The 27,149-nt window shown below is 38.5% G+C and overlaps 1 long non-coding RNA gene across 2 annotated transcripts; it reads right to left on the bottom strand.

Annotated features, from left to right (window-relative positions):
- Window positions 1–409: 409 nt before the first annotated feature.
- LOC110369315 lies at window positions 410–21,082 on the bottom strand. Of its 2 annotated transcripts, none has more exons than XR_004931380.1 (4): window positions 20,725–21,082; window positions 20,543–20,633; window positions 893–965; window positions 410–515 (listed from the first exon to the last, which is right to left on the bottom strand). It is a non-coding gene; the product is annotated as an uncharacterized LOC110369315 (long non-coding RNA). The 2 variants fall into 2 exon arrangements; XR_004931381.1 differs by having other exon boundaries at window positions 893–962.
- Window positions 21,083–27,149: the final 6,067 nt, after the last annotated feature.

The raw sequence follows: 27,149 nt of genomic DNA, 5'->3' as shown, positions 1-27,149 counted from the left end.
GGGCCCTTGGGATTGTAACTCTTCCCCCTATACACTACCCCTTAGTGTGTGTGCATCATGACATCATTGACAAATTAGCTCATTGTTTATGCCATTGCCTAGAATTCTGCTGTCTTTATCTCCACAAAATTAATTTGATAATAGCCAAATTTCCATAACCGCTGCTCTCAGACACTCATGTTAATGTTTGAAAGAATTGAATTGATGCTTTAATATGACAGATTTGACAGGAAAAACTAATCACAAAGGATGTCAGTATTAAAAAGATTTTGCAGATTAGACAGTATATAAAGACAAGTATAATTTGTGAATTAATTTTATTGATATTATAAAGCATCTACTTTGATACAAAAAAACAACTAATGTCCGTCAAACTGGTTCTTTTGCTTAAAGTGAATAAAAGGCACCTCAGTTCAGAGTTGACCATAAACTGAATTCAGCCTCTCCATGTACTCTCTCCCCTGCTTTTTGTACCTCAACCGATCTGTACAAGCTTGTGGTTGAGTGGGGACATCCTGGAACATAGAGACAGAGTCACAGTTAGTGGTCGGGGGAGCCAAAGAGCAAAAACCCACAGTGAGAAGAAGAACAAGCAATCACTCTGTCTATCAGGCAACATTAACTGCACTGATGATATATGACAAGGCTATGGGTCAGAGATTACTGTAGAATGAGTTTAGCTTCTTGTGCTCTGATGAAACTGTGGAGTCAGAGTTGCTTGTTTGTTAGGAAAAGTGGCAACAAATGTTCTGTGCACATCTGGTATTGGTAGAAGCAGAGAAAAATACTCTAATAAAGGAGGAAGTGATGTCAAAAGCTTATATTCTCTGAAAATAAACCCCATTGTCTAAGACATGACAAAACCTTTCCAAATTACATAAAATATACTGACCTGTCCTTCTGATTGAAGCTGAGACTGGCTTTGGACCGGTTTCTGATTTTCTTCTCTGGTGCTATGTCTTCTGCTGAAATAAAACAAGAACAATTTACCTTCAATACAATTACCAGGTGCTAATTTGTAAGACAAAACTAACAGAAAGCAGATGCAAATGTGTCAATTTGCACAATGCTTATTTTGTTTTAAAAAGAAAAAAATGTGAAGTTATTTTAGTAGCAGAAACAAACCCATTCTCCTGTTCTGGTTTACCATATGTAAGAATTAAGTGAAAACAGATCTAGTCCTTCATAGATTTCATGTAGAACATAAACTAAAAAACAACCAAACCCTTTTAACAACACATCTGGACTTTGTGGTTAATTAATTGTAAATTCTAATTCTGATCGTTCACGCAACCGTCTGTTCTCCCCTACATGGTGTTTGTTCGAAGCAGCTAATTTGAATAACCAGAAAGAGCTGAAATTATGCATTTAACCTTCACTGAAGATGTTTTTAAAATATTTTACCACATATATATGGCCTTTAAAAATGAGGTTTCTGGTTATTTTTCTATGAATTATGTTTATATATTTTGTTCTAATGAACTTCACATAAAATCATATTCTATAAAGTTGAATAACTGTTTTCAGATTAAAATTAACTTTTGAATGTAACAACCTGTAAACAGGTATTAAATATACTTTTCATCAAGCCAACATTTCTGTATTAGAAATGTTTTTATTGGTCTGATGTAATGACTTGGCTTGCTGGGTTAAATGTCTTTATTGATCTGCAGGATTGATTCTCCTTTTCCCTTTATTAGTGAAAACATAAGGGAAGCACATATCTATGAATTTAAATATTGTGGAGAGCCTGAGGTTTGTCCAGTTTTGTTAGATTTGTTAGTTTTGTTAGATCTTTAGAAGTGGTTTGTTCAGAAAAACACAGCTTTATCAAATAATGCACCAGACAAGTTCTCAAAATGTCTAGCTGCTCACCTTTTGTTCACATTTGATGACTTTGGGTTTTGATCACTTGTTTAGTGGGACCTCTATACAGAGGGAGAAATATATTACTTTTTAAAGTCAAACAATACCCTGGCAATGTTCTTTTTTTCATTCATTATTTCATGGTCAACTGCAAGTATCATTAGTAATTTTGTACCAATGTGTGCCTATATAGAGTAAAGCTGTATATGTTATCCTTTCTGTGCTTGTCCCGGGTCTTACCATCTTGGCATTTAGATAACACGCTGTCACTCAAATCATGTGATGATATTCATAATTGTGACGTACAAACTGCACCAGGCCCTGGACTATGATATAGATTCCAGTCTAAACACTCTGGAATGCCAGGCATCCGGTTATAAAAATAAACCGCATGTATGCAAAGGGAAGTCCTTTTTCAAGATTCCTTACCCATCAAAAGATGTGTTTGTGTGAGAACAAGCAACAGTATGACATGCCGACTGACTGACACCTTGGAGCATGAATGGAAGCTGTGTTTACACCAGAGTATAGATTTTATGCCGAAGCCACACCTAACCCAAATTCAGGACGGTTCGTGTCTTGTATTTATATAACACCAATTCACAACATATGTCATCTCAAGGCACTTTACAAAGTTAAATTCAATGTCACGTAGGACAGTCAAGTGTGGGTTGGACTTAGCTCAGGCTGTAAAAAAAAAAAATTCTGTGGGATAGCACATCTGAGTCTGCTATGCTACACCCTGCACAGGACATATACGACACAATCCATCCATGCACTCAATAAAATATATAAAACAGAACCGGCCAAAAATAATTTCTCCACCCCAATATATACCAGGACAAAGGGTATGGCTTTCCACCAGAGATATCGATCTCAAAGCTGCCAATAAAAATACTTGCCCCTAAATACATTGGACCTTTTGAAATCGACACAGTTTTAAGTTCCTCTGTTGTTCGTCTTAAACTCCTCACCAGTCTCAGAATTCACCCCATCTTTCATCTGTCTTTGGTTAAACCTGTCTTGTCTAGCCGTTTCTTCCACACCTTCTTTGTGTACCTTCAGGTTTTCCCAGTGGGATTTCCATATTGTCAAGACTCAACCCTGGCTGTTCCCGTTCTAGATCTTTCTACCTTCCATGGTTTTTCAGCATGAAAACATGGCCTGACCTCACTTATTTCGACACCCTGAGTTACAAGGCAGGTGAAATTTTAATAGTTGTTAAATTACAGTAACAGATCTTTGAGCCCACATGGCAAATCAAGGTCTGAATTAGAGATCACGTGTCTAAACTTTACATTTCATTGCGTATGTCAGGTATGTGGTTCTGTGTTGTGGAAGTGTGGTGTGTGTTCTCGCCTCTCTCCAGCAGGGTGCAACAGGTTGACGCCAGACGCAGGTGTTTCCCATCTACGCTCATTAGGAGGAGCGTAGATGGTGACTGGAGACGGATGGAAGGTGTCAGAGCATTAGCTCACCCCGAGCGGTTCTTGACCATATTTCCAAGCTTCAAGTCATTCCATGGATCCTACTTCTCCTTGGCTAATGCTCGATGTTCTCTCTCCCAGGTACCCTATGCTGAATCCTGGCATCCAGTACTCCCAAGAGACTTGCTGGCACTCCAGTTGATCACTGCCCTTCCAACCCTGCTGGCGTCCTCGGCTCCCATCATTGCAAGGCCTTTCCACCGTCCAACGCTGAGATTCGTCAAGCCTCGAGCCACACCAACCACAAAACTGGACCATCACCTCTGGTGCTCCACAAACCGGCTTCTACCTCAGTCAGCCTCTTCCGCACCATCTTGCCTTCCTGCTTGTTGCCGGTGCTCATTACTGTCCACTCTGTCCCCACAGTTTGCGACCATAACCTACCCAGTCGGCCAGTCTCCAGTCCCACCTCACTTCTCTCCCATTACCCAAACCTTCAATAAACCTGTTTAATCATTAGTCTGTCATCTCCATGTTTGCTGCTTCAGGGTCAATCTTGGAAAATGTAAACAGTATAGTGTGTAGAGAAAATGCACTGCTAAATCTGTGAACCTCAAACTGCCCTGAACTCAATATTGCCCTGGGATTTTTGTTTTTGTTTTCATTGAACCTTTATTTAACCAGATAAAAGAGTCAATTGAGATTGAGACTTCTTTCACAGATGTGACCTGAGCATAAAAGACAGCACCAAATGACATGGTAGACAATGTGGAAAGAGTGAGCAATCTGAATAAAATGCAGGAGTCCTATTTACAGAGACAGTTTAAAATTTAAACAGTGTTACATGTCTGCAGGACCATTTGTGGTGTTTTTCTTCCTTCCTCTCTTATTTCCTGTTTCCCCGCAGGCTGGTGCCAATTGCCCTAATTGGCTCATGAATCGAAAGGGGCCAATCAAGACTCAAGACAGCCCTATATAAGGTACTCATCTGAGGCCTGCTGGGAAGAATGTGGGCTGATTGACACTTGTTGTGGTGTTTGGCTTCCTTTGTGTAGAGGGTTGTGGTGGGAGTTAGAGGACTACGTAACTTTGGGGTACCCTGATTTCCACCAGTTAGGTTGATTTTCTGTTATACACACTATTTAGGTAGGCTGGTGCCACCTAGTGATAGTGAGATGAAGCCTCATGAGGCATTAAACCACTTGAGCCAACTGGTTCGAGAAAGGGTTCATTTATTGGAGCTTCATGTGCCCACGAAACCACCTACTGGCCAGGTGTATAATCACAGCCAGCTGTATCTTAACACGTGCGATGCATTGATTTTTTGTCTATTATGGCTCTTGGGAATGACTTCACAAAAGGTGTAGGACGAAATCATTTGTCTACATAAATTATGTATACACATATGTCTATAATAAAATATTGTTTGAATGTATTCTCTGTGTGTAATTATTCCCAAAATAGTAGTGTCACATGATATGGCATTGTGTGTAATAATCAGACCTCTCAACTTTGATCAAAAGTTACGAGTGTGAGATTATGCTAATTTTGGGGGTGGGGGTTATGGTCAACAATTTCCCCTCAGCAGCGACACTGAAGCACACAGAGGTTCACGCTGCGTCTTTACGCACGATCATGCTGCTGATGTCTCCCTCTTTTCAGCTCAATGCACTTCTAGACTGTTACAGTTTATAACATTCTCATCACCTTTCACAGCGACAGGTTTCTCAGTCAGTCGCCGCGCTGACCAGACAAATTTCTATTGCTCTCGTCTGTGCGGCGGTGCGGTGGGCAGATCTTACCCTCGTTGGTGCGCTGCGTGCGACGGATAAACATTGGGGAAAATGCATAACTAAATACTGTAAAGGGCTTCTATAAAGGGAACAGGGGTACTGACAGGTCTGAGATGAAGCCCCTGATGTTACAAGTTCTTTAAAATGACCCTTAAAAGTGCGCACCTGAATTAAAGCGCGAGGCAGCACGCCCACCGAAGCGCCACTGATTCTATGTTGTTAAAAACAAAAGAGCATGAAACACAGCTAGTAACTGTCCTATTGACTTTAACTGGCACACGTTGCTACCGATGTGAGGACATTAAACGTAGCGATTCACGTTTTGAATGGTGAACGGTGATAAAAGCACCTGCTCGAGGGAAAGGAGGGGGGAGAGGAGCAAGCGGTGAGGCACAGAAATACGGTGCGTGTAGTTAAAAAATGCAGAATTAATAAAAACTAAACCTATAAACAGACCAAGTGCCGTTTTAAATTGCATCTGGTTAGCAGAACTGTTTTATGATCCAGCGTGCAGCCATGACTGGTTCTGAATGAACCGGTCATCTGGCAAAATCATGAGCCACTTCCCGAAGCAGTCACGTGGTACAGCCGGGCAGCGAGGCTTCGGACGTCATCGTTTTCGGCTCCTCCCCTAAATGAAGCAAGCCTCGATACGCGCTTTACGGAAACGCCTCCTCCATTACTCGACACACGCCTCGAAGCCTCGGCACATCACTAGTGCCACCCATGTAAATATTTGAGAGTCTTTTGTTAGACTAGGATAGTAGGATTTTCTTTGCTTCTGTTTTTACTTAGATTAGATTAGGCCCTGTTTTGTTTTATTTCCTTTATTTGGCACAGCCTAACGGTCTCTTTTCTCCCTCACAGTTTGTACAACCTTTTTTGGATTTTTGCAAAGAAAAATAAATCCCCTTTTTTCACATTCACAAGGACCCTGTCTCCTGAGTGTGGTTGTCATTTACCCTCCCTCCTTCAGTGGGTGGTGGCAGTAACAACAGTAACAATTTCAGATTTCCAACACCCTCCACCCCCCGCTCCCATAAATATCCCTTAGATGTCTACCAAACAGTTGCTGTGGAAACATCAAGAGTGACATTAGTTGAAACAAACAGGTCTAAGCAGTCATTAATAGTTTTGACAAAATCAGGATCATTAAGTAAGATTGAATTAAAACGCCATAGAGCCTATAAAGGAGGTCTGCCCGAGAGAAAGAGAGAGAGAGAGAGAGAGAGAGAGAGAGAGAGAGAGAGAGAGAGAGAGAGAGAGAGAGAGAGAGATTGATTTTTAAAAACTAATTTATTCACTCAGTGGTGATACATTTGGAACATTCAACATATTGTCAAATTAACATATTCATAAATGAAAGTTTGGAATTATTAAAAGTAAATAAAACACCTTCATAATCCCAAATATTTTGAAAAATATTTAGTTCATCTACTTTTAAATAATAGTTATATTCTAGCATCACTCTTGCTCTAACCATACTCTTAAATAGTATTACACAATCAGTATTCTCTTCGTTATTAATCTTAAATTTCCTACTCAAATATATTGCAAACTTTGCTTGTCCAAGAAAAAAATTTAACAACCGTCCAATTTTCTTCTTTCTCTTGCCATATAAAAAACCAAAAATAAAAGACTGTTCTGTAAAACATTCTCCAAATGATTTCCAAATATCTCTTAATAATGTAAATAAATCCATTATTCTAAAACATTGAACAAAACAATGAAAGATAGTTTCTCTTGATAAACAAAAAGGACATTTACCTGACACAGCAGGATTAATAATAGAAACAAAAGTATTAACCGCAATAATACCATGCAAAATTCTCCATTGTAAATCACCAACATTTTTAGTCAATGGTGGTTTATAAAGTAATCCCCATACCGGTTTCACCTCAAAATCAACTTTAAAAAAATCTCTCCAAGGAGTATCTTTTTTATTTTTTTATTTTACCTTGTTCAAAGCCTTTACACATTTCATATATATTATCTTTCCATTCACAGAATACAAACGTGTCCATTTATGTTTTTCTTCCTCCAAAAAAGGTCCAGGACATTCAAGATCTTCCAATTGTGGCTTAAAACACAGCTTAACAAAAGGATCTGCTTTATCACGAGTTAAAAGTCCATCAAACCATCCTTTTATGAGTCTTTTGTCGTCTTCTGATAATATCCGCTTAAATGTTGCCAGCATAATGCCTACAGTTCTTAAAGAGTGAATCTCCAATCCTCGAGCCAAAGAAACGACATTATCCATCCCTGTTCCAACAAGTTCAAGCAGATGTTTCAATGTAACCACTGCCCTTTTCATCATCAGTTCAGAAATCATAGCCATATTGTCCCAAGCTGAACCCAAACGAGATCCCTTGAGGACAGGTTCGAGTAACAACCAATTTAACGATGTGGATGTTCCAACTGTCTTCGTTTCCATAAGGTTCCATGATTTTAATACACTAACATAAAAAGATGACAAACACTTTACACTATATTTTGAAAAGTCAACAATAAACAAAGTTTTACCATAACCTAAATTACCAACTTTGGAAAAAAACCATTCCGTAACTTGTCTCCACAAAACATTTTGATCACCATACAAAAAACTCTGTAAGAACTGTAGTCTGAAGGCTGCTCTCCTACTATCTAAATGAATCAAACCTTGCCCTCCTTCTTCCTTTGGTAAAAACAAAACACTCTGAAGGACCCAATGTAATCTGTCCCAAAAAAAATTTAAAATAATAGTCTGTAATTTTACCAGAAGACCTGGCGGGGGTTCAAGAACAGATAAGCGATGCCACAAAGTTGAAGCAACCAGATTATTAATAATTAGTGTACGACCTCTATAAGAACATTGTGGCAAAAGCCAGTGCCATTTCTTTAATCTACCTTCCATCAGTTCAACAAAACCCTCCCAATTTTTCATTACCTCTATTCGATCCCCTAAATAAACACCCAAATATTTAAAACCACTTTTTGACCACTTTAATTCATCAGGTAATTTAGGTTCTTGTTTTGTCCACTTACCAATTGACAAAGCTTTTCTCTTGCTCCAATTAACTTTGGATGAAGAAATTCTACCAAAACACTCAATAATTTCTATTAAAGTAACGGCATCTGACTCTTTAGTGATTGCCACAACAATATCATCTGCATATGCAAAAAGTTGAAAAGGTAAAGAAACTTCATTTAACCTTACACCCTGCAACTTTTTTCTGATTCGACATAACAAAGGTTCAATGCTCAATGAATACAACATTCCTGACATTGCACAGCCCTGGCGAATACCTCTCTTTACATTAAAAAGTGCACTTAAACCACCATTGACTTTCAATACACTTTCAATGTCACAATAAAGGGTTTTAATCATAGCAATGAATCCAGAGGAGAAACCAAAAGCTCTCAAACTATTCCATAAATACTGGTGCTCCACTCGATCAAATGCCTTTTCTTGGTCAATAGAAATCAGACCGACGTTTAAACCCAATAAATTAGAGACATCCAAATAATCTCGAATTAATGTTATATTATCTCTTATTGATCTGCCAGGGATACAATAAGACTGATCAACATGTATGACTTGATCAATCACTTTCCTCAATCTGCATGCCAGAACCTTTGAGAAAATGTTATAATCAGTACACAGTAAACTGACAGGTCTCCAATTCCTTATTTCATAAAGATCCCCTTTCTTAGGAATAAGAGTGAGCACAGCTCTTCGACAGCTAAGGGGTAACATGCCGTTGCCACACTGTTATTGAGGACTTCCAACAGATCTTCAGCCAACACAGGCCAACACGATTTATAAAACTCCACAGGTAAGCCATCTATTCCTGGAGCTTTGCCATTTTCCATGCTCAACAGTGCCACCTGCAGTTCTTCTAACGTTAGAGCATGCTCCAAGAAGACATTGTTTTGGTCTGACACCCTTGGCAAGTCATCAAGAAACTCTTTTGTTGTCACAGAATCTTGTTTAAACTCACTTGCGTATAACATTGAAAAAAAAACAGCTCTTTTCCTCAGTTCAGTGGAATCCATCAACTCTTTTCCATCTTCAGAATGAATGCAATGAATGAGACTTGTCCATTTTTCTTCTCCAAACTGAAGAAGAATTTTGAGGGAGCATCCATTTCAGAGACATTTTGAAAACGTGAACGTACCAAAGCTCCCTGTGCTCTGAGCCCAAGCAGATCAGTCAATGCCGCTTTTTTTCGTTTGAGTGCCTGAAAATGGCCTCGATTTCCTGTGGACTCACAACAACTCTGAATATCCACAATTTCAGTCTCTAATTCTTCAATAGATTTTACCATTTCTCTTGTAACATTGTAAGTGTATTGATTACAAAACTGCTGAAATTTAATTTTACCAATATCCCACCACAGCTGTACAGATGAAAACTGACATTTCATTAGTCTCCACTGTTTCCAAAAAAAAGAAAATCCTTTTTTAAAACAACCATCATTTAACAAAACAGTATTGAAATGCCAATACGCACTTTTAGGTCTTAAATTATTTATAAACACACTCCCTATGATCATACTATGATCAGAAAAGCCCACTGGACACAAAGTGCATGATCTAAATATTTGTAAATGATGCCCAAAACAATAAAACCTATCTAATCTTGCCAAAGTAATATAATTCTCTTTACAATGAGCCCATGAATATTGCCTTATCTTTCCATTTTTAAAACGCCACACATCCGCCAAATCATAAGTTTCAATAATACGTTTCAATATTCTCCTTGGATGTATATGTGGTTCTAAATGATTCCTATCTAAATCATCTATTGTACAATTAAAATCACAGGAGCATATACATTCAGTAAAATTAACTTTATATTTTTATACTTAACAATAACCTTTAACAATCTTCCAGCTACAACATCTTCAATTTCAATAGAAACTGGAAGAAAATTCCTTGAGAAAAAAATAGCTACTCCTGCACTTAGTGAAGTTTCATGACTCAGAACAATATTCCCATCCCATTCTTTCTTCCAATCAACCTCATTTTCAACATTACTATGAGTTTCTTGAGCAAAAGCTATATCAATGCATTTAGATTTTAAGAGTTAAAAAAAAACCAGCCCTTTTTTTCATATCCCTTGCCCCGTTAAGGTTCAAAGATGAGATTTTAAATCTACTCATAATCACACAAAAAAAGATCCAAAGAAAAAAAACAATACAGCATCTTATCAGCTGGTTTTTAGCTTTCATGTATCTCACTTAAAACGAGCTCTGATCTTTTGCACCAGTTTTCGAAGTCTATAAACTTCAGTATCCCTTAGCCCATCAGATGTCCTTTGTCTCATTAACCATTTAACTGAGTCAACAAATAATTTTTTATTTGGAAAAAAATCATCTATAACTACATCCCTTTTTCCTTTTGTCACTTCCAAAAAACTCCTAATCTGTTCTAGACTGTATCCATTAGTACTCTGGCCATCAGGAATAGAGGAATCAGAAGATTCTCTGTCACTATCAGAATCAGATAGAGCCTCAGAATCACTTTCTTTCCACTGAGTCTTTTTAGGTTTTACCCCTTTAGGTTCTTTAGATTTTCTTTTAGTGTTTGGTACTTTAAAAACACTTTCATCATCCCTAATCAGATTTCTCTCACTATGAACTAATTCACCAACATCCATTTCTTCTTGTAATCCTTCTTGTGTAGTCACTTGACTCTCTTCACTCTGTTCAACATAAGTAATGGCATCCTCCTTGTCACATTCTGAAACATCTGACTGCTTTTGTTCTCTTGTTGAAACTCCTTCCCCAGCGTTAATTTCTTCAGCTCCTTCCACAGCATCAGCCGCTGAACCTCCTTCCCCCGCGTCAGCCACCTGAGCTCCCTCCCCAGTTACCCCCACTGTGGCTCCATTCGCACTATCCGCTGATGTCCCTGGATTTTCGTTAACCCGAACGTTCTCTTTTTGAATATTTACAGGGCAATTACGAACTGAATGGCCCTCCTGGTTACATCCAAAACACCTCATAGTTTCCGTTGTCGCAAAAATAGTGTAATCAAAGCCGTCAACCTTAAATTTCATCACTATGCTCAGTTCCTCTATATCATTTTTGAGAATCATAAACACCTGTCTTCTAAAAGAAACAACGTGTTTCAACTTTGCTGATTTGCAACCCGACGGGAGCATTTTCATTGCTGATACTATCTGACCATGACGTGACAATTCCTTCAGCAACACCTCATCGCTGTTGAACGGTGGCAAATTAGATAGGATGACCTTTTTAGCAGGGTTCATTAAAGGAAAAACCGTAGTTTGCGTATTTCTCAAAACAATCCCCCTCTCAACTACGCTGTTCACCTTATCAATCGAGTCCAAAAACATAACCACTGCATTGTTCATCCTGGACGCTGCCTTCACACTTTCACACCCAACAAGTTCCCCAACAGCCAAACCACACTCCTCAACCGAAAAATCCACGCCAACCGGTATTTTTATACCATGTCGACGTGACAGGCTCCTAAAGCCTTCAGCACCATAACCTTTTCCAGCCATCGCACCAAGCTAAAAAGCTTGGTGCTGCCGGAAAAGACACTAAACACCAGTGAAAACCGAAATGTGTTAAAGTGCGAAACAAGTGAAAACCCACTGTAAAAAGTGACGTTCAAACCTTTAGAAAACCTCACACTCGTTTTCCTTCCACCCCACACACATGCAGCAGACGCTCACACATGCGCACGAGAGAGAGAGAGAGAGAGAGAGAGAGAGAGAGAGAGAGAGAGAGAGAGAGAGAGAGAGAGCCAAAGTGATGGAAAAATGGTCTGAGATTACGATGGGATTATATTAACATGACCTAACCGAGGAGAGCAGTTTGTTATCCAGAAGAAAGAAGTCAGTTCTAGAGAAAGCAGAATGCACTGGAGAGAAAAAGGAAAATTGCTATTAGGGTTGACATAACGTCAAACATCTGAGACTGTATATTGCTGCAAAAATGTATGTTTAATTTTGGAAGACTTAGAAATCGAATATGATTTGTTTTAGGAACGGTGAAGTAAAGGGTCATGGCATCAATTAAACTCACCCCCAAGATTGAGCTGTCTGCTATTTAGATTAGGAAGTGAGAAGAATTTTTTTTTTTTTTTTAAATCCTCATCATCCCATTTTGGACCATATATGTTTACTAGTGCCAGGTTGCTGCTGTTAAGTCTTCCCAGAACAATAATGTAACAGCTGTTAGGGTCTGATATCACTTCTGTCACAGAGAGGGGAACAAATGTATGCACTAGGATAGCAACCCCCGTGCCTTGCTATTGAAAGGTGTTTTTGGGAAAATTTGACTCTTTTGAACATTTGGCTCTCCAGGTAAAGAGCCCGGTACGAACTATGTTTCTCAACGTTAACCCTAAGTCCACATCAAACGTTTTTAATGATTTTAGTGACCTGCTGTCTGTGATATGTGTTGACTATGACTGTTTAATTATTGTGGGAGACTTCAACTTTCACGTTGACAACCCTGAAGACAGAAGTGCAAAAGAACTGTGTGACACACTAAACTTTGGTTTAACTCAATATGTTAAACAGCCAACACACAAACAGGGACATATTTTAAACTTGATCATCACTAAAGGTCTAAAAATTTCACAGGTCAATGTAACTGATGTTGCCCTATCTGATCACTTTTCTGTTACCTTTGAAAGCATCATTTCCAGTGACTCATTGAGCCAAAGGGACATCGTAAGAAAACGCACCTTTAAGGACAATGCCACGGAAACTTTTATTCAAGCTTACTGTGCTGCTTCAACCTTGGGCTGCAACTAAGTAGATGAGCTAGTAGATAACTTTCAGTCTAAAGTCTCAAGCATCATTGACTGCATTGCTCCAGTTAAAGTGAAAGGTCTTTCCGGGGAGAATAAATCTCCTTGGAGAAATTCTCCAGCAGTTAGAAATTAAAAAAGGGAGTGTTGAAAAGCTGAACGCAGGTGGAGAAAGAACAGACTCCAGGTTCACTACGACATCTATAAAGAGAGACTTTACAGATATAACTTACAATTGAAAAATGCAAGAGAATCTTTCTTCTCAGAGATCATCAAGAAAAACATTTATAATGCTCGTGTCTTATTTGCCACAGTTGACAGGCTAACAAATCCTCCTGTGTCCGTGGCTTCAGAACTCCACTCCACCAGGGCCTGCAATGAATTTGCTAACTTCTTTACTGAAAAAATCCTAAAAATTAGAGGATCAGTCTGTACATCCACACCAACTCTAGAACCAAAGCCGTATTCAGCAGGGACTTATCCTGACAAAATGTTCAGCCAAATAAACTCCAAAAGCTTAGAGGAGATCATTCAGCAGCTAAATTCTTCCTCATGCTGTCTTGATGTTCTACCCACAGTTTTTCTTAAGAAAGTTTTACCTGTCATAGCGTCTGAGTTGACTCAGATAATAAACACGTCCCTCCTGTCAGGTGTTTTCCCCCAGTCCCTAAAAACAGCAATTATCAAATCACTGCTGAAAAAGAACAATTTAGACAAACTACTACTCCAGAACTAAAGGCCCATCTCAAACCTCCCCTTTATCAGTAAAATTATTGAAAAAGCTGTATTTCAACAATTAAACACCTTCTTAACAACGACCAGCCGAATTGACGTTTTCCAGTCAGGCTTCCGTGCTCACCACAGTACAGAGACCGCCCTTATCAAGGTGTTTAATGACATCCATATAAATACAGATTGTGGAAGAACCACCGTGCTGGTACTATTGGACCTCAGTGCAGCATTTGATACTGTTGATCACTCCATTCTGTTAGAGCGCCTGGAGAACTGGGTCGGCCTCTCTGGTACAGCTCTCCACTGGTTTAAATCCTACTTAAAGGACAGGGACTTTTTTGTATCAGTAGGTAACTTTATGTCAGAGATGACAAAAATCACATGTGGGGTTCCCCAAGGGTCCATTCTGGGTCCCCTCCTTTTCAATATCTACATGCTCCCTCTAGCTCAGATCATAAAAAACAACAACATCAGGTACCATAACTATGCAGACGACACACAGCTCTACATCACCATGTCACCAGGTGACTATGGACCAGTTCAAGCACTGAGGAAATGTTTAGAAGAAATCAATGCCTGGATGTGCCAAAATTTTCTTCAGTTGAATAAAAACAAAACAGAAGTAATAATATTTGGATCAATAGAGGAGAGATCAAAGGTTAGCACACAGCTTCAGTCGCTTCAGCTAAAAACCACTAATCAGGCCCGAAATCTGGGAGTAGTGATGGACTCAGACCTGAACCTCCAAAAGCATCTAAAGACAGTTACAAGGTCGGCTTTCTATCACCTAAAGAACATTTCCAGGATTAAAGGACTGAGGTCTCAGCAGGATCTGGAAAAACTAATCCATGCGTTTATATTTAGTTGAATAGATTACTGCAACAGTGTTTTCACAGGTTTGCCTAAAAGTGGATCAGACAGCTGCAGCTGATCCAGAACGCTGCTGCCCGCGTCCTCACTAAGACTAAGAAAGTAGAGCACATCACCCCAGTTCTAAAGTCCTTACACTGGCTCCCTGTATCTCAGAGAATAGACTTTAAATACTTCTGTTAGTTTATAAATCTCTGAATGGCTTAGCACCTAAATACATCACAGACTTGTTATCAGTATCAACCCTCCAGACCACTAAGGTCTTCTGGCTCCAGCCTACTCTGCATACCTAGAACCAGAACTAAACACGGAGAAGCAGCATTTAGTTCCTATGCTCCACTTATCTGGAACAAACTTCCAGAAAATTGTAAAGGTGCGGAAAGCCTGAGTTCCTTTAAATCAAGATTAAAAACACATTTGTTTAAGATTGCCTTTGACTGCTCTAGTTAACTGAATCACCACTTTTTGTTCTTTTTATTCTATCTACATTTTATTCTTACTTGCTTTTATTCTGTTTTATTTTGCTATATTTTAATCATGTAAAGCACTTTGCACTGTCTTTGTACTGAATTGTGCTATACAAATAAATTTGCCTTGCCGTGCCTTGCTATTAAATGATGAATGGAGTACCTGACCAACCCACCCATAATGGAGCCTGAGTTTCCTGTACAAAGGCAATTCTTATGTTCAGGCGTTTTAGATGACTAAATACTTTTTTACACTTAACTATAGGAGAGTTCAACCCTTTAACATTCAAACTAAGAAGTCTTACAGCTTCCCCTGGTGCCAACGGGGCGTCAGAACTTGGCATAATACCCAAGGTGTGGAATACATGAAAATGACAATGAGCAGTGAACTGTAAATAAAAGAGAGACCCACTGCACATACACACAAAAAGAGGAAAGAAAAAATAACAAAATAAGAAGGGGGAAGAGAGAAGAAGAAAACACAAAAAAGATGGTGTTGCAAAGGGCAACCACCCGGACTCTGATAGACTTAGCAGTATAGTCTAATACTTCTTTATTCCTAAATCCTAAATCCTTGCAACCGCATCATGATGAAACAGATTGGTTAAAACACCATTCCTTACACCATTAAATAATAAAACTGTGTATAGATCTATGCAGTGCTATGTAAATATAGCATTAACTAACAAATAGACCAAACAGGCCGCATTAAATTAAGGAAACACTTAAACATTATTTAAAAACAGGCGGGAGAAGGAAAAAAAGCCAGTTAGGTTTCCAAGACAAAAAAAGAATAATATTACCCAGGTTTTTTTTACTGATCTTAACCCAATTCCTGGATGAATTTGGCTGAATCTGCGGCCAATGAGAGCCACTTGTATCCCCGTTCGAGGGTGTTTCGCAGGAAAGAGCAACGTCAATTTATATCCCTGCTTGTACAGTTCAGACATGGCACTACAGTATTCAACATGCTACTTCACAAGTTCTGGTCAGGTGTACCTCATAAAGGTGAATCATATGACTCTGATAAGCCAGCGCACCTCTCCTGCGGGCTTCACGGATAATCGGGTCTTTCTCTAGGAATCGATGGAAGCGCAGGATGACAGGGCAAGGACGGGATCCCAGGGCGGGCTTGAAGGCGAGAGTCCTTACTGAGATAGACCTAACCCGGTCTGTCTCAGGAGGGGAGGGCAGTGTGTCTTGACTTCAGACAAAAGCTGAGAAAAGACGAGGATGGACAGGGACCTTCTATGCCTTCTGGCAAGCCAACAATGAGAATTTTTGGCGCCTGATGCGTCCCTCCAGGTCCATCACTTTAGCTCTTAACGACTCATTGTCCCTTTGAAGACTAGCACACACTTTCTCTACCTGCAGCAAATGTGCGTCCGAGGCATTTGCATCATCTTCCAACGAGCAAATACGCTGCCCATGAACTGCCTAAGTAAAGTTGATGCTGTCAAACTTGGAGTTCAGAGACTCAAAAGACAACTTGAACTCTGCAGACAGGGCTTCCTTATGACTGATCAGGAGCAAGCTAATGTCCGCCATTATTATGCTTGCAGTCGGAGAAGTGTCCTTTTCTATTTCAGAGGATTTTCCTTTGGCCTTGGACGTGATAAAGTGACTTTGCAAGGGGTATTACCATAAAAAAAAACGAAACGCCGTAATCCTTAGTAGCTATCTCACCCCCATCTGACAGAGCCAATCACAAAAAAAAAGCTAAACTTTTTACTTGACACTTTAACCTCTAAACAAAGCAGCATTCTGAACTTTGCTAAGTTCACCTCTTGGTTTGAAACAGATCTGTCACACACTGACAGATCAACCACATTGCCAACATAGTGACATTTCTTTGTGGCTCACAACACAGTTGCTGTCTTTCTGTCGAACCTATTTTCCATTCCCAAGACTGGTCTTCGTAAGCTTTTACATTCCAATATGTATAACTTCTGACTTGGTCTACTATGTACTAGTCACTGAATAGTGTTATTGTGTAACATTTGTCAAAATTTGGTCTGTTAGGTATTGTCCGGTGAATATCAGCCCAAACAGCTGATTTTAGCTGGGCGACTGTGGCTTGATGGGTTGAGTAGTTGTCTTGCAATCAAATGGTTCTAGGTTCAGTTCCATCTTCCCCTTCCCAGGGCACCTAACCCTCTGTTGCCTACTGAGCTGTCTATAAATGTGTGTGTGTGACTGGGTGAATCTGGCTCTAGTGTACAGTGCTTTTAGTGGTTAGTATGACTGAACTGTATAAGTTCAGTCCATTTGCCATTATCAGGACAATAGTTGAAAGGAACACTGGCAATCTTTTAACAGCAAACTCTGCACACATATAGAATAAGGAGTGAAGACTTCTCTTCAAGTTCAAGAATTTATTAATAGAAATAAATGAACATCCAGAGAACATTACTATAGAATTCTGTTTATCTGAATTAACACTATATTTCAATCAACAAATCCTCTCTACTAGGCTTAGTAAAAGTACTAAGTAAAAATTAAGATAAAAAGAAGCTAAGCAACCATCACGCATGCCCTCTATTGGAAACAATTACAATAAATCTCCAGTTGACTCTAATTTGTCATTCTAACATCAAATTTCAGTTGGAGCTTACTTTAATACGATTAAAAACTTTTAGGAAATTTCTAAATATAGTTTTAAAAAACAGAACAGAATAGAGGAGAAAGTATCATATGAAGCAAGTCATTATTGAAAAAATAATCAGAAACATGATAACAGAACATGCTAACTAATTTAGATTACAAATAAAGAACTTCAAACTCTGGTTAGGTAAAAAATGAAGTTGTTATTTTGGTCCAACCCTAACCCTAAGGTTATTTCAACCTTCTTTCTTTGAATTTCCAGCTTTGAAAAATTATAACAAAACATAGTTTAAAGGGAACATTTGCAAAATCCACTTTTTAGCCCATTATACATTCTATTGTGTACTTGGAATCTATAGGAATGCAGATACGTTGAATTTAGTTTGTCCATGTACTGCATAGATAACTATATATTCTGTCTGAGTCATATTTTTCAATCTGTTCAGTTTTCTCTTTTTTCTATTCTTTATTACATTTTCTGAACAAATAAGTAACAGTATTTGCTGTAGAACTGCTAAACAAGGTCATGGACTTCTGGCTAACAAATGTTGCAAATCTGCCATTTATATTTCTCATGGCGTAGTCCAACCTCAGTGATGCTGAAGCTCTAAGTGGACAAACCAAAAGGTTCAGTTGTTGGGTGTTTTAACCCACACAATTCACTACACCCTCCCCCAGCATGCAACAAAAATGTTCTGCGAACTAGAGGGTAGCAGGGTGTGAAGTGTTTCTTTTGCATTGAAAGAGACCGCACCAAAACAAGTTAAGGTTGGTTCACACGGCAGGATTTTAAAATAGTCTGCCGATTTTCAAAGCCTGAGAGACATCACACGTAACGATAAAAGATTTCGCTTAACATAATTAAAATGTCAGTCGGGAAATCTTGGGAATCCTCTCAGGATCAAACATCAGTTTAGAGTAAATAATCACAAATGATGGGGAGAATAACACCGATAGTTTGTGGACTGATTTTAACGGAGAAAAAACACAATATATACACATAAAAAAGGCCTTGGTTAAACAAGCAGAGGCAATGAGACCTGGGGTTCTGCACTGAGAAACAGAGGCAAGTTTTTCGGGGAGGTTTTCTCTTGGGAATCCGTCAACTCGCTTTCTGGTTGGCTAATATCACATTTAGCGTGCTCGTTGTCTTCAGAGGACACCGCACATGGTAGGAAATCGGGGCAAGACAATCCAACATGTTGAATATCCCCGATTTGAGGTTGGAGTAGTCCCGACGTTCCACCGAGCGGACCCGATCGCCATTGACTCCCAAGCCAGGATATTCTTTTAAGATTATCTTAAGAGACACACTGAAAATCGACGCCTCTCGGAAGGGAAAATTGGGGTGAAAGTCTGACTAAAGATCCTGCCGTGTGAACCAGCCTTTACTCTCAGATGAACCTCAGAAGTCAGCACAGGGGCAAAAGGGGGGACGTGGGGCAACAATAATGAGGAATTCAGACCGAAAGATTTCACTTTATATAGATCACAACTGAATGATTTAAATGTGAAAAGGAGGGCATTAAAAAGCATGAAAAGTCCCCTTTAAACTGGATCTGTCTCTTGATATATCTCATTCATTCATGTCATGCGCTCTCTCCTGGCTTTTTCTTCTCCTGGTGATCTGTGCCGCCTCAGTCCTGCTTGTCAAGTCGCCTCCATGTTGTAGAAGTTTTGAATTGTGAAGGAACTTTGAATTGTGAAGGAACTGTCTACCAAACATAAAAAGTGGGGAAACGCTTGATTCAAGATTGAGAAGGAAAAACAGGAATTTTTGTGCAATAAACGGCAATTTTGTATTGGAAATAAAAATAAACCAAGTAATAATGAAGCTTCTCTAACCTCTATTCCGAGCTGAACATTATACTCCGCACAACTAAAGATGCTGCCGTTGTTCAGATCCTGGTTTTGGTCTCTGGTCCCATTCTTCCTGCTAACATAAAATAATTCATTATTAATAATTCTAATGTAACCTTCGATGAAATTTTGTTTAACCTGCACTGTAAGTAGTTTAATATAGTTTTTCCATTACACATATATGGCCTTCAACATTTTTTCTAGTTGTTTTTCTTTGAGTTACATTAAACAAATTGGTTTCTTATAAACACATAAAGTCAAATTCCATAAATTAGAATGTACATTCCAATGAGGCTCTTTATCGGGTTAAATCCACATTTTGGAAATAACTTTAGGCTGTTATTAAATATACTTTTTATTAAGTCAACCCGTCTGTATTAAAGATAATTTTCATTGATCCGATGCAATATTAGATGGGAAATCTGATTTAGTAAATTCAAAATTTTGATAAACATTTTCTGGTTTGGAATAGTAAAATGTCACAGGCTGTGACATCAACACACCAAGACTGTTCTTTAAATACATTTGGTGCTATAAGTTGTTAAAATATATTCTGTGTTTTTATAAATTTCAGGTTACATGATGCAAAGTCCCTGCTGTTAGGTATTTCAGTGGGTTATGCAATATAAACGCTTGATTTTATTCTGTAAATTTCATTAAGGGCTGAGTCAAGGAAAAAAACAAACAAAAGAAAAATACATGTGAGAACTAAACATTTATTTTCAAAGTTGCCAATAAAAAATTTCATTAACAGGCAAAAAAAAAGGGAAATGCTTGTAACTATGATAATCTGTAACAAAAATAATATGTATGTTTATTCTGAATGAACAAACCCACAAATTTATTTCAAGAGATGTGGGAAGTTTTGACTTCATAAACAGCCTGTTTCTCAGGTTAAAAAAAAAATAAAAAATACATACTTTTAACAACAACACAAGCCAAACTATTCGGGAAACTACCAGCCATGTCCAACTGAGATGAGAGATAAACGATTTGTAATTTTTAAAATGTGAAGCATGATATCATAACATGTCTGAACATTATAATAACATCAGTTGTATATCTGCACTGGTTGCAGCTCCTTCGTAGAACACAAAAGAGTGAAATTCACGTGTTTGTTGTAAATCTGAAATGTGAGCCTATTACTCACCTGCAGAGGCAGACTGCTAATGCAGTGAAACATAAAAGCAATCCAAAGGCAGATGGTAATGTGATTGTAATATGCTGTGATAAATTGGATTCTGAAAAACAAAGTTAGTCCAAATAGCACAAAGATTAAACTTTAAACGTTACAGTATGTGTTGCAGAACTGTTCAGTAATGCTCTACGTACCGTTTGGGTTCTCAGATACCGTTAAAGTCCACGTTGTGTTGTTAATGCCTTTTGGGTTAGTTATGGTGCATGAATAAAGTCCTGCATCATCTTGTTGAGCACTAAAAACATTAAGCGTAGTAGGTATGTTTGTATCTATTCTCAGTCTGTGGAAGGAGAAATTTGAAGACGTTTGATTACGAGAGACGGAGTGTGTAAAATAATATCTGTCTTTGTTCCATCGGATCATCGTTGTGTTCTCGTTGGACATGTTGCAAGTGAACATGACTGAGTCTCCTCTGGATACCTGCACATCCCAGTGGTCAGCTGTTAGAGGCCCTGACATTGAAGAAAACAGATAAATATTAGAGGACATATTAATTAAAGAATCATGCATCTCAAACAGAAAACCATTCTTTACCTGTAATGATGCTGCCCGTATTTAACAGCTGAAGGAAGAGCGGAATAGCTTGTTTCAGGCTGAACATGATGACCATCAGACAGTGAGAGACAAGCTGGAACATAATTGTCTGCTTTAAAAGTTGTTGTGGAGGAGGTGCTGAGAAAAGGAAGTGGTTTGTTGCTGTTAGGCTGAGTTTAAGTCTAAGCTAATGTGCAGCTTAGACTTACCTTGTTTGTTATAAGGCAAAGTCCCATTTGAATCATTTACACAGGTATTCAATTCTGAATGTTTATATTGCTATTCAGCCCCTGAATTTAGTCATTTTTGGTCTTAAAAAGTTTTGCTAAGTAATAGGTAAGTAAAACGCTTTCCCCAGAACAGATACACAATAGTCAGATGCAGAGAACCTCAAAAGTTGGAATGTAGGCTCAAACAAACATGGGAGACTTCAGAGTCATTTGACTTTCATAACACCAAGTTACCACCACTATAACTAGGTGTTGATACTGATTCCTTCATACACCTCAGAGCTTGATTGAAATTATTTGTAATGTTTGTTTGTTTGTTTTATTTTATTTTATTTGTGCAACCTGGTCTTGTCTTTTAGAGAACTTTAAAAACTATTTTTTTTAATTATGTTTTATTTCTTTTGTACAACTCAAAGTTAGACTTCCTGTAAAAACCCTTAACGTGTGGTACCTGCTGCAGTAACATAACTATGACATGTACAATATGTATTTCTACCTAACCTTGCAGTTGTGGCTCATGAGCAAGGTGGTTTATGCTATTAAACAAGTGAAATTTCTTGACCACATGGCTTTGGATAAGACTTCATGTCCTCATTTATTTCCTTATATGCTTACTGGTGTGAAAATAAAGTATTGCATGTGCATAAAATATAAATGTAACGCCGCAGCCTCAAATGTCGGGTTAATGTATGTAACTTCTGACACTGTAAAAAAGACTACAGAATTATCTTTTGTGTCATGAAAAAAGTAAGTATGATGGAACAGATAAACCTTGTATTCACTCAAAGTTCAGCATGCGTCAGAGGTGTTAAAGCTGCACTTGATGATGTAGTGTCCAGTATTTGGGAAATCCAAGCTTGCAAGAATTTATTAATAAATGAGTTGGCTTGCTGGGTTAAATGTCTTCATTGATCTGCAGGATAGATTATCCTTTTCCCTTTATTAGTGAAAACATAAGGGAAGCACAGTTCTATGAATTTAAATATTGTGGAGAGCCTGAAATCTGTCCAGTTTTGTTAGATCCCCTTTAGATGTGGCTTGTTCAGAAAAAAAGCAGCTTAGTCAAATAATGCACCAGACAAGTTCTTCTCGTAATGTCATCTGCTCACTTTTTTCCCCCCACATTTGATGACCTTGGGCTTTGCTCATAAATCCCAGTCAATAGATCTAAACATGCCGGAATGCCAGGCATATGGTTACAAAAATAAACCCCATGTATGCAAAGGGAAGTCCCTTTTCAAAATTCCGCAAGAAAAAGCAACAGCAGGCCATTACAATTGACTGACAGCTTGGAGTATAAACAGATGGTGTGTTTACACCAGAGTATAGATTTTCTACCGAAGCCCAAGCTTAGCCAAATTCGGGACGGGTCATGTATTTTTAATTCAATTCAATTAAAGTTAGTTAAATTCAATTCAATTATATAGTGGGAACCCATGTTGTCTCAAGTCACTTTATAAAGTCAATTTCAATGTCATGTAGGATGGTCAAGTGTGGGTTGGACTTGGCTCAGGCTCTAACATTAACAAAAAATTAATTATGTGAGCGAAGGATAAGACAGCACATCTGAGTCTGCTGTGCTACACCCTGCACAGCACCTATACAACACACAGATCTGGGTCAGTGCTCATTGTGGAGTGCACTGAGCTGACTGACTGTGGTTTAACCTAGCGTTCCTTGCATGTGAAGTTAGTGCAGTGGTAAGCGCTGCATGAACTTGCTGTGTCTAGTAGCAGTAATACCTTAAATAAAACACTTATACTTATTCACGTAGGGTTTTCTTTGGGCTTGGGCCCACAATTTAAGTGTGTTGGGATAGTTTGCTCGCTCCTTGATGCAGTTTGCACATCTCTTCCAGTTCAATTAATAATTAACACACTCAAGGATTGCTTATAATTTGCTATTGCAAATGTTTTGGAGGATTTAACAGGAGTTAATATGTAGCATGTGTCAGTTATGAATGCACCGATGTGATATACTAAGAATACAGCGTGTTTTACATGTAAATGGTTGTATGCTCTTGTTTGACTAATAATTTGTTGTTTCCATTTTGCCAAGGGAGCATGCTTTTTCAAAAACATTTTATATGACATTTTATCTGGCTGAACAGTGGCTCTGTGACCATTCCTATAGTGCTAAGAATTTTTCATCCCAATAAAATCCCAAAATCTAAACAAACAAAAAAGCAAAAGTGTTGTCAGTGTTGCCAGATTGGATAGGTTTCCAACCAAATTTGGATCCCTTTGAACAAATTGAGAAGGAAAAAATTGTTTATTTGTGGGATATAAAAATGTGGGAAGCATTTCACAACTTTGGTGGGTTTTTAGGAAGAATTAAAAACAAAATATATCAAAATAGTTGCCACTGTGTGGCAGAAAACTAAAAACGTAGACATTTTAATACAATACCATCTCCTTGCACTAATTTTATTAGTTAATTTATTTTAAATGTGTAGAATCTGTTGGACCTGATATCAAGGACTAATAGTCTCTGATTAATCAAGTGTTACTATGAAACTGCATTGGTCAATGTTGTAAACGCTTCAAATGGGGTTGAGTTTGACTGATCAACTTAAAATTGTCAAATGGATGTGTGTGAAAGAGAAGTGTTGGATTGATCTATACTCTGTGAAAGAAAGTTAGATTTACAACTTACATTTACAAAAAAATGTACGGTTGCTATAACATGGTTGTTAAAATTGTCTTGTGTATGTTATTTGGTTGCCAGATTGTACATTTTGTGGGGAGTCTGTATGTGCAATTTTTTTCTCTTTGCTTCAGTGCAGTTGTGCACTAATGGCATGTTCTTTATTATGTCTCTAATAGTTCAACGCTTTAACATGAGTCCAAAAGAGGTTGAGATTTGGCTTGTTTTTTCTTTTTTCTTTTTTTTTTAGTTGGGCAGGTTTTGGCTAGCACATTGCCTTCAGTTGTTGATTTGATTGGTTGAATGGTATGAATGACAAATTGAGATAGGAATAACAGAAAGTGAACCACTCTGAGTTTAAACAACAAAACAAAAGGCAGCTTTCTGTCCAGGGCATGCATGGCTGGCTCTGCAGGTGGGCATTGCCCCCCAATGCTCGCCCATCCGCTGTGGCTGACTTGTGATACGGCAACATCCTGAAGGCTCAGATTTCTAAACCACGCCCACCTCTCAGACTGTTGTTATGTGAAATAATAATTAACTGATTCCTTAGTTAAGGAAACGGTGATTCAATCAAGTTCCAGCATTTCATTGAGAGCTAGAGTATAGATAAAGTAATTATACCTTTGGGAAGGCCAAAGCCTGCTCCCAGCCCTGGCCTCCTCTGAATCTGAGACCAATGCCTCCTGGCACCTTCCTATACCAGCTGCATAAGCAGATGTAACACAAACAACTCAAATCCAAACATTTACAGTTCCACAAAAAATAAATAACTAAAAACTCGAGCAGGAAAGAGTGATACCAATAGTAGGTCTTAGAATCCAAGCAGATCCTTTAGTTATCAGGCTCCTCTCCTGTGGAACCAACTCCCAGTTTTGGTGCGTGAGGCAGACACCCTGTCTACTTTTAAGACTAATCTTAAAACTTTCCTTTTTGACAAAGCTTATAGTTAGAGCAGATTAGGTTACCCTGAGCTACCTCTGTAGTTATACTGGTATAGGCTTAGACTGCCAGAGGACATCAGGGTCTATTTTTCTCACTCTGCTGAGTTCTCCTACTGTTCTCCAATTTGCAATTTTTGTTGTTATTTCAACTTTTAACTTTATCTTCTCTGTATCTTTCTTCTCTTCATAGTAGGTACACCTGTTCTGGCATTCTGTTAGCTGTGATATCATCCAGGGAGGCAGATCATCTGCTATTACCATCTAACATAGGATTCCTGTCTGCTTTTGTGCTTTTTTTTGTCTCTCTTGTTGTGTCTCTGCTCTGTCTTCTGTAACCCCCAGTCGGTCGAGGCAGATGACCGTTCATACTGAGCCTGGTTCTGCTGCAAGTTTTCCTTCCTGTTAAAAGGGAGTTTTCCTCTCCACTGTCGCTTGATGCATGCTCAGTATGAGGGATTGCTGCAAAGACATGGACAATGCAGACAACTGTCCCTGTGTCCCTATCATGAGGAGTGAATGCTGCTTGTCAAGACTTGATGCAATCTGCTGGGTTTCCTTAGAAAGGAAACTTTTTGACCAAACTGTATGATTTGATTGAATTTGACTTTGTAAAGTGCCTTGGGATGACGTGTTGTGAACTGCCGCTATATAAATAAAATTGAATTGAAATTGAATCAAGCCATTCAGTGAATTATAAACTAACAAGACCATTTCAAAGTCTAGAGGGAGGGTGCTGAAGGACTGTGCCTTGCACAGAGTGGGAATATCACTAGACTGTTCCAGCTGCTTCTAGACCTTGGCTGTGTCCTTGACCAATGGAAGGAATCTTCAGTTATCCCAATTACTAAAAAGGTGCAAAGATTTGTGGCCCTGACTTCAGTGTTACGCAAATTCATGGAAAAATAGTATGTGACTTGCTTAAGAAGATCGTGTCTGACAAACTGATCCACACCAGTTTGCCCACATGGGAAGTGTGGGGTTGGAGATGTTTTAGACACCATGACTAAACATCTGGATTTTTTATTATATTATTTATTTTTCTATTTAAACTATTCAACCAGAAAAAAAAACATTCAGATCAAAACCTCTTTCACAAGGGGACCTAGCCAAGAAATGCAGCAGCAAATGTTGTTGTGGACAAAAATAAACAAACAGATCAAACATTAAAAACCTAAATGTGAACCATGGATTCAACACAGCCATACAACAGTTTTTATTTATGGACTTTTCCTCTGCTTTTAACACTGTAAATATCATGTTATTGTGATGTCTTTTAGATCTCCAGACTCATCCAGCACTATTTAAAGAAAGGGTTAAAAACACAAATTTTTACCTTTTGCTGGATGAATGGGAATCTATGCTAACTCATCCAGCATAGATTTTATGGATTTACAACTTTTTACAGAACAGGCCGCAGTAGCTCTTCTTAAATGGTTTTAAATCTTATAAATTATCTACATCCTGGACAGGATGCCAGTCCATCACAAGGCAACATAGAGACACACAGAGCAACCAACCACACACACACCTAAGGTCATTTGGAGAGACCAGCTAACCTAACAGGTTCTGTTTTTGTTCTATGTGAGGAACCCAGAGTACACAGGGAGAACATACAAACTCCTTTCAGAAAGATCCCAGGCTGAGATTCAAACCCAGGACCTTCTTGCTGAAAGGCAACAATGCCACCAACTGTGCCACTGTACAACAGAATAACACCTCAGTTTAGTGAAGTTGTTTTTCTTGGATTTTTTTTTTTATGTTGTTTTTTATTTGTATGTGTCTGTGTAATGACGGGGGCATGCCTGTTGAGGGAGCCCTTGCCAAAGAAGAATGTATGTCACCAGTTGGAACTAAAAACTAATTGAAGAATACATGCCTATTTGGTTTTCAAATACCGTTAAATTAACATATTGTTACGTCATCTTCTGTCAAGCATGTATAAAGTCCTGTGTCATTGTGCTGGGCACTAAAATATCAAGCCTTGAATCATAATCATCCCAAAAGTTTGTATAAATGTATAACATTTCCTTTTTGGGGGCCTCTGTCAGTCAGGGGCCCTTGGGATTGTAACTCTTCCCCCTGTACACTACCCCTTAGTGTGTGTGCATCATGACATCATTCACAAATTAGCTCAGGAAAAATGAATCACAAAGGATGTCAGTATTAAAAAGATTTTGCAGATTAGACAGTATATAAAGACAAGTA

Source organism: Fundulus heteroclitus, chromosome 7, assembly GCF_011125445.2.
Source record: "Fundulus heteroclitus isolate FHET01 chromosome 7, MU-UCD_Fhet_4.1, whole genome shotgun sequence".
NCBI lineage: Eukaryota > Metazoa > Chordata > Actinopteri > Cyprinodontiformes > Fundulidae > Fundulus > Fundulus heteroclitus.
Note: the sequence above shows the minus strand (reverse complement) of the source record. Positions and strands in the feature narration are given on the sequence as shown.